This window comes from Narcine bancroftii, chromosome 1 (genome assembly GCF_036971445.1).
Source record: "Narcine bancroftii isolate sNarBan1 chromosome 1, sNarBan1.hap1, whole genome shotgun sequence".
NCBI classification, from domain to species: Eukaryota; Metazoa; Chordata; class Chondrichthyes; order Torpediniformes; family Narcinidae; genus Narcine; species Narcine bancroftii.
In genome coordinates, this window is record NC_091469.1 from 71,207,127 (window position 1) to 71,223,337 (window position 16,211).

Genomic DNA, 16,211 nt, shown 5'->3' on the forward strand with positions numbered 1-16,211 from the left:
TTGTTACTAAATACAAATAATATTTTTATATGAAAACTCAAATCCTTCAGTAGGAGAAAAAAAATCACAAATTAAAAGCTAACTAAAATGAAAATAAAAAAAATTATAAATAAAAAAATCCCCCCCCCCAAAAAATTACCAAAAGTTAGTGATCCCTAAGCAAAAATTGGGTGTGGGTCACCCACCAGTGGCTGATGACTAATAAAGAACTTAGAGCAAATCTCTCCCTCCCCAGCCAAACAATGAATAACATCAAAATATCATAATAACAAAAAAAAGTAGAATAAGAATAAGAAAATTATTTTATTCATTCAAAAGACTCCAATCTTGGAGATCCCATTTCAGAAGAAGTTGAACTCTTTCCATTCCCGTTTTTCCCATTTCTGTCATTTCTTCCATTTCCAGAACAACCAGATTTTTCTTTAGGAGATAATGGTGGACTAGGTCTTTGTCCTCTTATGTCTGCCAATGAATCAGCAAAAATCATTACTTCACGATCATTCTCAAAAAACCGAAATTGATGGTCTGCATAAAACACCTTCAACATTGCCGGGTAGCAAAAAGTAGACTCATAACCTTTACGCCACAAAACTTCTTTAACTGGATTAAATGGACGTCGACGTTGAATAACCTCTTGATTCAAGTCAGGATAAAAAAAAACTCTGCTATTCTGAATCAATAATGGAGTTTGTCGTTGTCTCGCATTTTGCACTGCTAGTCGAAATATTGCTTCTCTGTCCAAATAATTCAAACATCAAATTATTACCGGTCTCAGTGGTTGACCAGGTAAAGGTGTTCTTCTTAAAGCTCTATGAGGTCTTTCTAGTACCAAGCCTCCAGAACAAAACTCTTGCCCTAATACTTGTGGGATCCAGTCTTTAAAAAAATGAAGAGGATCTTGTCCTTCTATACCTTCTGGCAAATCAACGATTTTCACATTATTCCTTCTACTTTGATTCTCCAAGTAGTCTATTTTCCTCTCTAACTCCTTCTCACGTTCTCCCAATTCTATGACTGATTTTTCAACCTTCAACACTTTTTTTGTGTTAGAAACCACTTGCTGTTTACAGTCCAAAAAAGCAGTCTGAAATTTTAAAAATTCTTCATAAGATGCATCCACACATGCTTTAACTGTATTCAATTCTAAGCTTATCATTTGAGCCATCTCATTCATTAAAGGCTGAATGACTGCATTTAGTTGCTTACACTGTAAATCAGAAAAGCTCAGCCCTGCTTTCTCTGATGTAGTGGCAGAACCAGGTAACTGCAGCTCCTGCAGCAACTCAACAAAAGGCATTTTAAAAGTTTTACTGAAGGTCTGGACTCCCAGCAACAGCACTCCGACTTCCTCAGGGGGTCGCCGCTGGTCTCCCCCCGCAGCTCGTTGTTTTTCGCAAAATCACAAAGGAAAGCAATATCTTCAGGTTGAAATACTTCCTGATGCATTTCAAACAATGGAGTCGTCTTCCTGCGTGCTCCCTCCGTTAAAATTGAAAGGCTTCCAGAATCGGGATCCACTTCTTGGGAACATGCACCTTCTTCCAGAGAACGGGTAATTCCAGCGCCATCCTTCACTTGGTGAGTAGTAGACATTTTTTTTCAGTTCCCACAGGCAGTCTTTGTGGTTTAGACACTGAAGAAATTAAACCTGAAGCTGTATCAAGTCGTCTAGGCCCCAAATCTTCAGCACTTCGAAAATGTAACTTCTTCTGCACTTGAGGTTTAATCTTTTTACCATTAATGGCCATAATAGTTCCTTAATACTTTAAACTAAAATTTAAAAAGTTTAAACTTGAAAACAAAGAGTTAAAAAACTGATACTTAAAAGTCTGGCCAGAGAGGTCAAGATTACACGTCTAGACTCTACACCATCTTGCCACACCCCATGAGAAACTGAATTTGAAGCTCAATATTTATTTCTCGATGGAACCAACTTGTACAGGATTTGAAAATATTATCCAACAAAGGTTCAGTGTCTTAACTGTTGGGGGAAACCTCGACAATGTTAGGGATTTTTAGCCATGGAAGATTCTTTAAGAATGATGTGGCCATTGGGTATTAATACAAACAGAAACGAGTCCTTTAAGCTACAAACAGTAAATCGGTTTTGAAATTAAATGGATAGCTTTGTGCACAAACAGAATTGTCTACAAAGCTTAGGCTACTGGACTACCATAGCAGGTTGTTCATGATATGTGGTTGGCAACCTGAGATTTTCTCATATGGATCAGCCATACAGAAGGCAGCACAGTTAGCACAATGCTATTATGGTGCCAGTGACCTGGGTAAGGAATATATCTGTTTCCCCCATGTTTCCCAATGTCTGTAACCATAGAGTCAGCCTTCACAATTTTAATATTGGGTCACTGGGTTTTTTGTCCCTATAAGATTTTGGATTACCCCTTTGAATTACATTGTCCTGCTTTTGAACATTCAGAGGGGTCTTATCAATTACAATGTGCTTCCATTGTAGATGTATAATTCAATGGAAGCATTTGTCAGACTCAAAATATTGAAATAAATTATGAGTTTGTAGCTATTGAAATTGTAGCGAATTATTACTATTATCTTTGTTCTTATGAGTGTAAAAACTCAATGTACTTTGACTTCCAAGAGATTCTTCAGAGAGTGTCTCCAAGGTAATGTCTGATGTCATGACGATAAAGATCTTTGACATCCACCAGCTTAATTCTCTGTGTGGCTTTGTCATAGTCGCAACATGTAGCATCATTTGAAAATGAGAACTATTTGAAGAGGAGATTTTATTGCTGTGGCACCACACAACATCAAGCTCATACACCCAGACACAGAGTTTGTTTGCTATATTTGATATACTTGAAGGCAAAGGAAGATCAGAGCAAACTGGAGTAACTAAGCAGAGCAAACCTATAAAAAAGACAAGCAGTGAGTATCCTCTACCTGAGTTAAGTGAAGAAAGTGGGGAGCAATGTAAATTGAATGGACTATTGTGCTAAGTCAGACCACTCAACCAGTAAGAAGAGAGTAGAAATAGAAACTTATCCAGGACTGAGCAAGAATGTGGACAACATTTGTGAACTGGTAAACTGAAACCCAAAAGATTGAGGTGCTAAGTCCTTTATATGTAGTTAGATTAAGAAGTAGTGAAAGTGAAGTAAAGCTAATTTGAATATTTTATTTATGATTTTCACAGACTCGCAAAAATTAACAAATCCTTTAATTTCCCAACATTCCTGCATATATACAGTCTGCATTTATCCCCTCCCTCCTTCCCACCCCCCCCCCACATATAATGTAAAAATGCATCGAACAACTTATGTTAATACAGTAATACACACAGGAATGGGGACTTCAACCCTAAACAGGAAGAAAAAAAGGAGCTCATCACCTGCATCATATTCTTCTTCATTAGTTACACTCCTTTTCCTTCTAGGGACTAATTATTACATGATCTTTAACTTTAGAAAGTGGGAACTAGTCCAACTGGGTGCCGACATATCTCAAATAAGGTTGCCATTCTCCAATGAAGGTGTCATGTTTCTTCCTTAGGTTATATGTGATTTTCACCAGGGGAATGGAATTCTGCAATTACGTATTTCATCATATAGTATTTAGTTGGGAGTCAGACTTCCACGAAACTGCTATACACTTCCCGGCTACCGCCTAGGCGACCTTTAAAATCGACATTTGGTGTTTGGTCAGTTTAAACTGTACACCTCCAATATCCCCCAGGTGGTACAACTCTGGATCCCGTGGAAAATCAACTTTTGCAATTTTTCCCAGAATATTCCCCAGGAAGTAAAACTAATTCTTCAGAGTAAAGATCAAATTTTATCGGATACTATGGGTGAAAGTTTTATAGAAAAGAAAGGGTCAGGAGGAACAGCCTTTTTACACAGTGGTGGGTAGATGCAATGAGTTGCTATAGGAAGCTGTAAAGATTGGGGCCATTATGGAGCTTACAAGACATTTAGACAGGTACTTGGATAGAAAGTGTTTAGAGGGATATGTCCCAAACAGAACCTCATGGTTGGCATAGAAAACTTGAGCCCAAGGGACCTGTTTCTGTTCTGCGTCGTTCAATTGCTCTGTAGATTTCACTGGCTCATTTATGGGAAAATTATTATAATCAAAGTTAATGCACATTCTATTTGGATGGAAGGAATTACTACAGTTCTTAGAGCTGAGAATAATCTTCCTGATACATGGCCTTCCAGGGTTTCCTCTAATGGGCAAAGGGAGTAACTTCTCTACTACTGAATTTGCTGATTTCCTCAGAAGGAATAGAGTCAAACACAAATGCCCAGCTCCTTATAATCAGCATGTAAAAGACCACAGCAGAAAAATTGATACTAAAGTTTATTGATCATACATCATATATAAAAGTACCGGATAACTACAATCCACAACTCCTCCACCATGTTGTTCAATGATGACATCTTGTTGTTCAGCACCATCACACCAGCAAAACTTATAACCAAGCTAAGGGATCTGGATCTGTTCATCCCTCTGCAACTGGATCCTCGACTTCTTCAGTGGATGATCCTAATCAGTGCAGATCAGCAATATCACCTTCTCCACACTTGGCACTCCAAGGCTGTGTACTTGTTCCCCTGCTCTGTTCCCAGTACAATAGTGATGACATAGCCAAATTCTGTTCCAATTTATGTTTGCTGATGACATGGCCTTTGTTAGCCAAATAACTGGAAATGATGAGTCAGAATTAAGGATGGAGATTGAGAACCTGGTTGAATGATGACATAACAACAATCTTGTTCTCAATGTCACCAAGACCAAGGAGCTTGTTGTGGATTTTTGGAAAGGGGTCTGAAGGACTACATACCTTTCCTTGTTGATGAGATGAGTTGGTATCCACCCATTGGAGGACCTCTTCTGGAGTCAGCGTATCGAGACAACTTTGAAAAATGCACATGAACAACTATACTTTCTAACAAGTCTGAGGAGATTTGGCCATGTCATTGAATATAGAATCCAACATCTACAACTACACTGTGGAATGCATACTGACTAGCTGCATCATGGACAGGTTTGGTAATTTAAGTGCGCAGGAATGCAGAAGGTTGCAGTAAGTATTGCAAGGTTAATCACAAAATCTGATGCCCCCACTGTCCATCGATGTGAGGCACCACCTCAAGAAGGCAGCCAACATCATAAAGGAGACCCATCACCCTGGTCACATCCTCTTCTTGCTGCTAATTTCGGGAACAGAGTACAGAAGCCTGAAGTCCAGTACCTCTTGGTTCAAGAGGTTTTTCCAATGGCTATCAAGTTCTTGAACTTCCCCTTACTGCCCTAATCATAAACTACTCTGGCACCATAAAAACACCTGTCTGCCCCGATCCGGGCAGGAGCAAGGGGGAGGCGGCGGCCCCGGCCTCGGTCAAGTGAGGCAGGCGGAGGCCCTGGTCCGGGCAGAGAGGTGGAGGAGGCGGCCCCAGGCCGGGCACAGGGAGAGCAGTGGCGGCCCCGGCCCCGGTCCGGGCTGAGGGTAGGCGGCGGCAGCCCCGATCCGGGCAGGAGCAATGGGGAGGTGGCGGCCCCGGCCTCGGTCGAGTGAGGCAGGCGGAGGTCCCGGTTCGGGCAGAGAGGTGGAGGCGGCAGGCCCAGGCCGAGCACAGGGAGAGCAGCAGCGGCCCTGGCCCCGGACCGGGCTGAGGGTAGGCGGCGGCGGCCCCGATCCAGGCAGGAGCAAGGGGGAGGCGGCGGCCCCGGCCTCGGTCAAGTGAGGCAGGCGGAGGCCCCGGTCAGGGCACAGGGAGAGCAGCGGCGGCCTCGGCCCCGGTCCGGGCAGTATGGACCGACCTAGGAGGGGAGGCAGACCCCTCCAGCCCGGGTAAGAAACCTGCATTAGGAGAAGGCCACTCCAATATAAAACCTACAACCCAAGGACCTCGCTGCCACGTCCCAGCTTGCTTGGCCATGGCACACGAACCATGGGTGTAAAGGGTGGGGCCAGTACTGCGCAAACTGCACTCCACCTAAAAGCTCCATTGCGCAGGCCTTAGGACAGGTCTACGTCCTCCCCCTCCACGTTCTCCCCCTCTAAAGATGCTCACAAACTCAAGCTAGCATGCTGGAACATCAGAACCATGCTAGACAAGGCTGACAGCCACCGACCTGAACGTCGGTCTGCCCTCATTGCACATGAACTCCTCAGACTTGACATCGACATAGCTGCTCTCAGTGAAGTCCGCCTGGCAGATGTTGGCAGCCTCCAAGAACGCGGCGCGGGCTACACATTTTACTGGTCTGGCAAGCCTTTGGATGAACGACGCCTATCTGGTGTAGGCTTCATGGTCAAGAACTGTATTGCCTCCAAACTCGAAAACCTTCCAACAGGCCACTCAGACTGAATCATGTCCATGCGACTCCCCCTTCAAAACAAGCGTCGCATCACCCTCATCAGTGTCTATGCTCCAACCCTCCAGGCGGAACCAGCAGAAAAGGACAAGTTCTACACTGACCTGCGCAACCTCATCCAACGCACCCCTACAGCCGACAAGGTTGTCATCCTTGGCGACATCAACGCTCGCGTCGGCAAAGACTCAGAAACCTGGCCAGGAATCCTGGGCAAGCATGGCGTCGGCAAGTGCAACGACAATGGGCGCCTCCTGTTGGAGCTCTGCGCAGAACAGCGGCTTGTCATTACAAACACCCTTTTTCAGCAGAGGGACAGCCTGAAGACTACCTGGATGCATCCCCGATCCAAACACTGGCACCTCCTGGACTACATCCTGGTGCGAGAAAGTGACAAACGAGATGTGCTCCACACCAGGGTCATGCCCAGCGCAGAATGCCACACTGACCACTGGCTGGTTCGCTGCAAGCTCAACCTTCACTTCAAGCCAAAGCCCAGGAACAGTAAAGCCCCCAGAAAGAGGTTCAATGTTGGAAACCTGCAGTCAGACGAAGTGAGAGGAAACTTCCAGGCAAACCTCAAAGCAAAGCTCGACGATGCAATCCGCCTCACGAACCCGTCCCCTGAAACCCTCTGGGATCAGTTGAAGACTACCATACTGCAATCCACTGAAGAGGTACTGGGCTTCTCCTCCAGGAAAAACAAGGACTGGTTCTGCGAAAACAGCCAGGAAATCCAGGAGCTGCTGGCAAAGAAGCGAGCTGCCCACAAGGCTCACCTTCAAAAGCCGTCCTGTCCAAAGAAGAAACAAGCCTTCCGTCGCGCATGCAGCCATCTTCAGCGCAAACTCCGGGAGCTCCAAAATGAGTGGTGGACTAGCCTCGCCAAGCGAACCCAGCTCAGCGCGGACATTGGCGACTTCAGGGGTTTCTACGAGGCTCTAAAGGCTGTGTACGGCCCCTCATCCCAAGTCCAAAGCCCGCTGCGCAGCTCAGACGGCAAAGTCCTCCTCAGCGACAAGATCTCCATCCTCAACCGATGGTCAGAACACTTCCAATCTCTTTTCAGTGCCAACCGCTCAGTCCAAGATTCCGCCCTGCTCCAGCTCCCTCAACAGCCCCTAAGGCTAGAGCTAGATGAGGTCCTCACCCAGTATGAGACATATAAGGCAATCGAACAACTGAAAAGTGGCAAAGCAGCAGGTATGGTGGAATCCCCCCAGAGGTCTGGAAGGCTGGCGACAAAACTCTGCATGTCAAACTGCATGAGTTTTTCAAGCTTTGTTGGTACCAAGGAAAACTGCCTCAGGACCTTTGTGATGCCACCATCATCACCCTGTACAAAAACAAAGGCGAGAAATCAGACTGCTCAAACTACAGGGGAATCACGCTGCTCTCCATTGCAGGCAAAATCTTCGCTAGGATTCTCCTAAATAGAATAATACCTAGTGTCACCGAGAATATTCTCCCAGAATCACAGTGCGGCTTTCGCGCAAACAGAGGAACTACTGACATGGTTTTTGCCCTCAGACAGCTCCAAGAAAAGTGCAGAGAACAAAACAAAGGACTCTACATCACCTTTGTTGACCTCACCAAAGCCTTCGACACCATGAGCAGGAAAGGGCTTTGGCAAATACTAGAGCGCATCGGATGCCGCCCAAAGTTCCTCAACATGCTTATCCAACTGCACGAAAACCAACAAGGTCGGGTCAGATACAGCAATGAGCTCTCTGAACCCTTCTCCATTAACAATGGCGTGAAGCAAGGCTGTGTTCTCGCACCAACCCTCTTTTAAATCTTCTTCAGCATGATGCTGAACCAAGCCACGAAAGACCTCAACAATGAAGACGCTGTTTACATCCGGTACCGCACGGATGGCAGTCTCTTCAATCTGAGGTGCCTGCAAGCTCACACCAAGACACAAGAAAAACTTGTCCGTGAACTACTCTTTGCAGACGATGCCACTTTAGTTGCCCATTCAGAGCCAGCTCTTCAGCGCTTGACGTCCTGTTTTGCGGAAACTGCCAAAATGTTTGGCCTGGAAGTCAGCCTGAAGAAAACTGAGGTCCTCCATCAGCCAGCACCCCACCATGACTACCAGCCCCCCCACATCTCCATCGGGCACACAAAACTCAAAACAGTCAACCAGTTTACCTATCTCGGCTGCACCATTTCATCAGATGCAAGGATCGACAACGAGATAGACAACAGACTCACCAAGGCAAATAGCGCCTTTGGAAGACTACACAAAAGAGTCTGGAAAAACAACCAACTGAAAAACCTCACAAAGATAAGCGTATACAGAGCCGTTGTCATACCCACACTCCTGTTCGGCTCCGAATCATGGGTCCTCTACCGGCATCACCTACGGCTCCTAGAACGCTTCCACCAGCGTTGTCTCCACTCCATCCTCAACATCCATTGGAGCGCTTTCATCCCTAACGTCGAAGTACTCGAGATGGCAGAGGTCGACAGCATCGAGTCCACGCTGCTGAAGATCCAGCTGCGCTGGGTGGGTCACGTCCCCAGAATGGAGGACCATCGCCTTCCCAAGATCGTGTTATATGGCGAGCTCTCCACTGGCCACCGTGACAGAGGTGCACCAAAGAAAAGGTACAAGGACTGCCTAAAGAAATCTCTTGGTGCCAGCCACATTGACCACCGCCAGTGGGCTGATCTCGCCTCAAACCGTGCATCTTGGCGCCTCACAGTTTGGCGGGCAGCAACCTCCTTTGAAGAAGACCGCAGAGCCCACCTCACTGACAAAAGGCAAAGGAAGAAAAACCCAACACCCAACCCCAACCAACCATTTTTCCCCTGCAGCCGCTGCAACCGTGTCTGCCTTTCCCGCATCACACTTGTCAGCCACAAACGAGCCTCCAGTTGACGTGGACATTTAACCCCTCCATAAATCTTCGTCCGCGAAGCCAAGCCAAAGTAAGTAATATTTATCACCTCTTTCCATGTGAGGTAATTTAATATATACTCTGAGATTTTTTTCTTACGAAAATTCCTTTTGGCTGCATGTGCATGTTGTACTAAGTGAATGACAATAAACGTTATCATTATCATTTACTGTTGAGTTATTAATGGAAAAACATTTTAGGCTGCATCTGAACTTGGGGAAGCAGAGCTTAGTTTTATAGCCTGCTCTAAGTAAGTGAAGCAGGAGAAGGAACATAATATCAGAGCACATGCTTACTCCTTCGAAGTGGATGCTGGATACAGAACGTTCCTCTCGTACTCAAACTGACATAGTAAAGGGGACACACCTTACCTTGAGGTGTTTCCAGCTGGTGCAGATAATCCAACACAAGCCATTCACAACATGTAAAACACCAGATAGATGGGATTTGTAAATAGTGAAGAAAACATTTCTTCCTCTTTTATGGACGCTATCTGTGTTTGTATTCAAATTGAGGGAAAAGATATGTGAGAATCCCATATTTTAAAGCCAGTTTAGGAATGCCCTTTATTGGAAAAGTGCTCAAAATAAAGATGACTTCTTGCACTCATGAGCTTTGCATTTACTTGATATTTGAATATACTTAACATCTGAGCAATAAAAAATTCTTATATGTACTCCAATTTAAAATTGGCTTGATAGCTTTTATCTCCAAGATTTGGTGATTTATTGATTTAACTGGTATTTATTGTTCTTATGCATGGAGTACATTGCATCAAATTACATTTTACTTTGTGTCTGCCCCTGCAGATCGATTCAGTTATTATCTTAATTCAGATTTAATCTGTAATCTCTTGAAGTTGTGGTCAGCCATGACATTAACTTGTGTTCCTGTATCTAAAGCTGTTTCATTTACTAATGAAAGCCCCCAAGGAGTAGAAAGACAAGTTGGGCATTAATGCAGAGCAGGCAGCATTATTTCAAGTGCTTGTTTTACTCCCTACTTAGCACTCGGTTCTATTGGAGTTAATCTCACTCATGACACCCTCGTATTCATGATTATCAGTTCGTGGGTTGTCATTGGTCAAGATATAGGACTGAAGGAAGGCTTTTTATGTTATGTTCATTTGGACCATTGAATCAACACTTTGTGAGGACTTGATACCTTAAATGGTTCTGAGGAAAAAAATTGAATAATTTGCCAAATTTATGTATGTATATGTATATATGTGTGTGTGTGTGTGTGTGTGTGTGTGTGTGTGTGTGTGTGTGTGTGTGTGTGTGTGTGTGTGTGTGTGTGTTTGGATATGTTTACATATGTGTACATAAATATATATACACTCATTCATTCATTCGGCAATCATGTCTCTCCATCTGTCATGATCTTTGACCCTCTGAATTTTAGATGTTGCCTCCCTGTTCTCCTTCAGTGAAGGCTCCTTCTTTGAGCAGAGACCATAGTCAATGTTTAGAAATGGAATCAGAATCAGAATTTATTGTCATGAAATTCTGTTTTTTGCGGCTGCCTCATAGTGCAAACATTCATATTATAACCATTTTACAACATTACTATAAATATAAAAATAATAGTGCACAAAAAGTAAGGCAATGTCTTTGGTTCATTGATCATTCAGGAATCTGATGGGAGTGCCGATGAGTGCTCATATTTAGGCTTCTGTATCTTTTTCCCAACGGTAGCAGAGTGAAGAGGGCACGACCTGGGTGGTGGGGGTCTTTGAGGATAGAGGATGCATTTTTTAAGACACGGCATCATGTATATAATCCTTGATGGAGTGAAGTCTGATGCCTGTGATGTTGCGGGCTGAATTAACAACCCTCTGAAGTTTATTCTTGTCCTGAGACTTGGCGCCTCCATGCCGGACAGTGATGGAACCAGCCAGAATGCTCTCCAGGGTACACATGTAGAAATTTTCAAGAGTTTCAGTGACATACCGAATCTCCTCAGACACCTCACAAAGTAAAGCTGCTGGTAAGCTTTCTTTGTGGTTGCATCAACATAGAGGCTCCAGGACAAATCCTTGAAGATGTTGAAACCTAGGAATTTGAAGTTTTTGACCCTCTTCACTACTGAGCCCTCGATGAGGACTGGATTGTGTTCCCCTGACTTCCTTCTGAAATCCACAATCATCTTGGTTTTGCTGGTGCTGAGTGCTGAGTGCAAGGTTGTTGTTGTCATTACACCATTCAGTGAGCTGATCATTGCTTCCTCGTTGCCCTTTGTGATTCTGCCGACAATTTTGGTGTAATTGGCAAACTTGTAGATGGCATTGGAATTGTGCCTGGCCATGCAGTCGTGGGTATATAATGAGTAGAGCAGTAGATTAAGCACACATCCATGGGGTGCACCTGTGTTGATAATCAGTGAGGAGGAGACATTTCTGATTCATACTGTCTATGGTCTTCCAATGAGAATGTCAAAGATCCAGTTGAAGAGGGGGATACAGAAGCCTAGAGTTTGTAGCTTCTTGACCAACACTGCAAGAACAATGGTATTGAAGGCTGAGCTGTAGACAATGAAGAGCAACCATATGTATGAACTGCTGTTTTCGAGGTGATCCAGAGCTGACTGGATCCACCCATTGGAGGACCTCAAATGGGTCCAGAGGTTTGGGGTGTGTGTGTGTTTTTGTGTGTGTGCACACACACACACACACACACACACACACACAAACACACACACACACACACACACACACACACACACACACACACACACACACACACACACACACACACACACACACACACACACACACACACACACACACACACACACACACACACACACACACACACACCCTGGCAGATGTAGGCAGCCTCCAAGAAAGCGGCGTGCATCTTTTATTACCTGCACATATACCCTGGTCCCTTTTACCTTCATGCACAACAAGGACAGGGTTCATCTTGTCCTCACCTACCACCCCACCAGCCTCTACATCCAGTCTGAGGGTGGCCAGGGCCCAAATGAGAATCAGCATATAAGTAATTGGGACCTCTGGAAGGTGGGCTGCCAAGGCCCAAGTTAGAGGCATTAGGATTTCTACTAGGCAGATGACCAGGTTCCAGACTAGAGTTCGCGGCCAAGGCATCAGTAGCTCTGGGAGTAATACTCTGTGACTACAAGATAGTCCTTCCCTTGACATTCGAATAGATGAGCACCTACCTTCTGGTAAATTCTGTATGATGCTGGATGTAGCTTTAGTGGTTCTGCAGGATTTCTTGCTTGATATTTCCAGCATATTGTACAGTTTGACTCTTCATTTGTTATATCATTGTTGATTCTTGGCCAGTACATCACCTGTCAAGTTCTTTTCTTGCATATATATATATATATATATATATATTTCTGTACACATATATAAACATATCCAAATACACACACACACACACACACACACACACACACACACACACACACACACACACACACACACACACACACACACACACACACACACACACACACACACACACACACACACTCATATATATATACATACATAAATTTGGCAAATTATTCAATTTTTTTTCCTCAGAATCATTTAAGGTATCAAGTCCTCACAAAGTGTTGATTCAATAGTCCAAATGAACAATGGTCCAAATGCATAAGAACAATAAATAGCAGTTAATAATTTTCAATGATTAGAAGTTCTCCATGGATCCTTTTTAGCATCTCTTTTCTCAGACTGTTTGGGATAAGAATTTTGCTTCCTTTTTGCCTTGCAGTTCCAGTACTCTGAAATGTCTGGTGAGCAGTTGGGCCATCATGTTGGGCCATCCATCCAAGATGTTTTCTTCTCAATTGTCTCAGTGTTTCATCTTTGTCTCTGACTTTATGAGCTCCATTTTTCCATCTGATATGGGCAGTGCACATGATCATGTCCACGAAGGCACTCACGTCTTCATCCATTTTGGTGTTTGCGGGCTCTCTCATGTCAACAGTTCTAGACAAGATGTCTGCTGTGTACATTAGCTTACCCAGAGTGTAGGCCACATTCAGTGCATAGTATTGCAGCCTAATCATCATTCTTTATATTCTAAGTGGACATTCATTTAATGGCTTTTGGAACTATGCAATCAAGGGCATTGCTTGTCCTAACAAAAACTGATGAAATCTTTTACAGATGTATGTGATGCTGAGCAACTCCTTTTCAATTTGAGTGTATTGCGTCTCTGCGTCTGTCATTGAGCGTGATGCATACACAGTGGGTTGCCAGTCATCATATTTTTGCAGAAGAACTGCACCAAACCCACTATATGATGCATCTGATGATATCTTGATGGGTCTCGCTGGGTCGTAAAACCTCAGAACTGGTTCCTCTGTGAGCAGTTTCTTTAGTTCCCTCCATGACTTTTCATGGTCATGATGCCACTCCCATTCAATGTTCTTTTCTGTTCATCTTCTCAATGGAGCCATCTTTTCTGAGTGGTTGGATATGAATTTACCCACATAGTTGACCATTCCATTAAATCTCTGTCTCCTTTTTGCATTGTGGCCTAGGTATGTTCCCAATGGTGGACACCCTTCTGGGCTCTGGTCTGATGCCCTCACTACCAATAATATCTCCTACAAATGTTAGTTCTGTCACCCGAGCTAGCATTTCTCTCTATTCAGCTTCAGGTTTGCTTTCCTTGTTGCTTCCAGCACTTTCCTTAGTCTCTCATCATGCTCCATTCTCAGAGTTCCCTATACTATGATGTCATCCATTGAGTTATCAACTCTGTCTAGGTGCTCATAGACCATATGGATAGTTTTGTGATACACTTCAGGAGCTGAGCCAATTCCGAATGATAACCTTAGGAATCTGTATCTGCCAAATGGACCTTTGAACGTGAACAGTCTTGAACTTGCTTCATCCAATATCACTGCCAAAATCCTGATGATGCATCTAACTTGATGAAAAACTTTGCATTTGCAAACTGTGACATGATTTCTTCATGTGTCGGAAGCTTAAAGTGTTCTCTCTTTATTGCTCTGTTTAGATCTCTTGGATCCAGGCAAATTCTAACCTTTCCCTTCTTTTTCTCCACAACAACAAGTGAACTCACCCACTCTGTTGGCTCATCTATCTTCTAAATCACGTTCAGGCTTTCCATCCTGTCCAACTCTGCTCTTAGTTGCTTTTGAAGCGCAAATGGAACTTTTCTGCATGGATGAATTATCGGTGGCACACATTTATCCACTCTGATCGTGTGTTCTCCTGGAAGGCAGCCTAGACCCTGAAATAGGTAATTGTACTCTTTCATGAGTTCATCATAGACTGTCTCTCCTTCACTTTCCACCACAAGGACTTTTTTTACCAGGTTCAGTTTCTCACAAGCTGTTAAACCTTCTATGGCCTGTACATCCTTTTGACCACGATAAATACTAGCATATGCTCTTTGTCCTTGTGCTTCAATTTGACCATGCATTCCCCTTGCACTGGTACCTGAATATCCTGCCACCTTTACTTTTGTCCATACATCTTTGGTCTCAGTCTAATCTTCTTAAAATCAGTCTCTGATGTTACATTAATTTGTGCTCCAGTATCCAATTTAACTGAAATATATATGTTATTCACTTTTAATCTCAACATCCAGTCTTTGTTTCCTTTCTTGTTTTCAGTCACAACATCTATATAGAATTCCTCTATCTCACTTTCATCTACTGCATGAACCTTGCTTTGCTGCACTGGGTTCCTACTGCAATAGGCATAATGGTTGTTTTTGTTGCATATATTGCATGTTTTACCATATGCTGGACACTTTTTTTGGTAGGTGTTTTCCGCATCGGTTGTCCCTTCCACTTTGGTGTGCTTTTTTGAAATGGTTTATGTCTGTTCTTGCTCACTGCATCCACGTTGCAGCTAGTTTCACTGAACAGCTCTTTTGCCTCCATTTTTATAGTTTCTGCAGCCCTATAGAGTGCTATGGCTTTTTCCAGGTCTAGATTTTGCTCTCTTAGCAGTCTTTCCTTAGTCAATTGTCTGGAATAGCATGCACATCTGTCATTTATCAGTAAGTCCGTCAGTCCACCAAATTCACACGTTTTGCCTCTGTTTTTCAATACAATCACATACTGATCAATACTTTCTTCCATTTTTTATATACATGTGAAAAATCTGTGCCTCTCAAACATCATGTTACATTTAGGTATGGAGTATGCCTCAAACTGTTCCATTATTTTTTTTCCAATTTCATTTTGTCTCCTTCAGCAGCAAATATGAAGTTATTATACACCTCCAGGGCTTCATCACCCACGACATGTAAGAAAACTGACTCTTTCACTTTATCACTTTTTTTGTCAGCTCTGACTGCCACTAAATACAATCCAAAATACTGTTTAAATCTGTTCCAATATTGAGCCTCATTACCTGCCAGCTGAATTTTCTCTGGTGGATGTAATCCTTGCATTTTTCACTGTGTTAGCTTCTCTTCACTGATCAGTTGCTGACTTTAGATTTTACTTTTAAAGTATTTCCTTCATCCCACTTCTGACACTATGTTTCATCTTGTATTCATAGATGTGAGTTCTTAAGTCAACACATGAATGAAGGAAAAGGTTCTTTACTTTAAAGTTGATGTAAACAGCACCATGAGGCAGGCCATGATGCCACAGATCTAAATACGGTGTGTCAGCCCCCTGCTGGCAGCCAAGTCTAATCAAACAGTAATGCATTGCTAGTTGCTTTGCAACCATGATCATTATCATTACTGATGCAGATTGGGAAAATCATCTTGTAAGCACCTCAGCTCTGTCTGCCACAATAGCGGGAATCTTCCAGTGACAACCCATTTCAATTTTCCACCCAGTTACATGCCGATGTGTTTGTCCATTGCTCTTGCACTTGCAGACTGAGACCACTCTTAAACTGGAGGAACAACACCTCATATTCTATCTGGGCACCTGCCAACTGGATAGCATTAACATTGACCTCCAGTTTCTGTT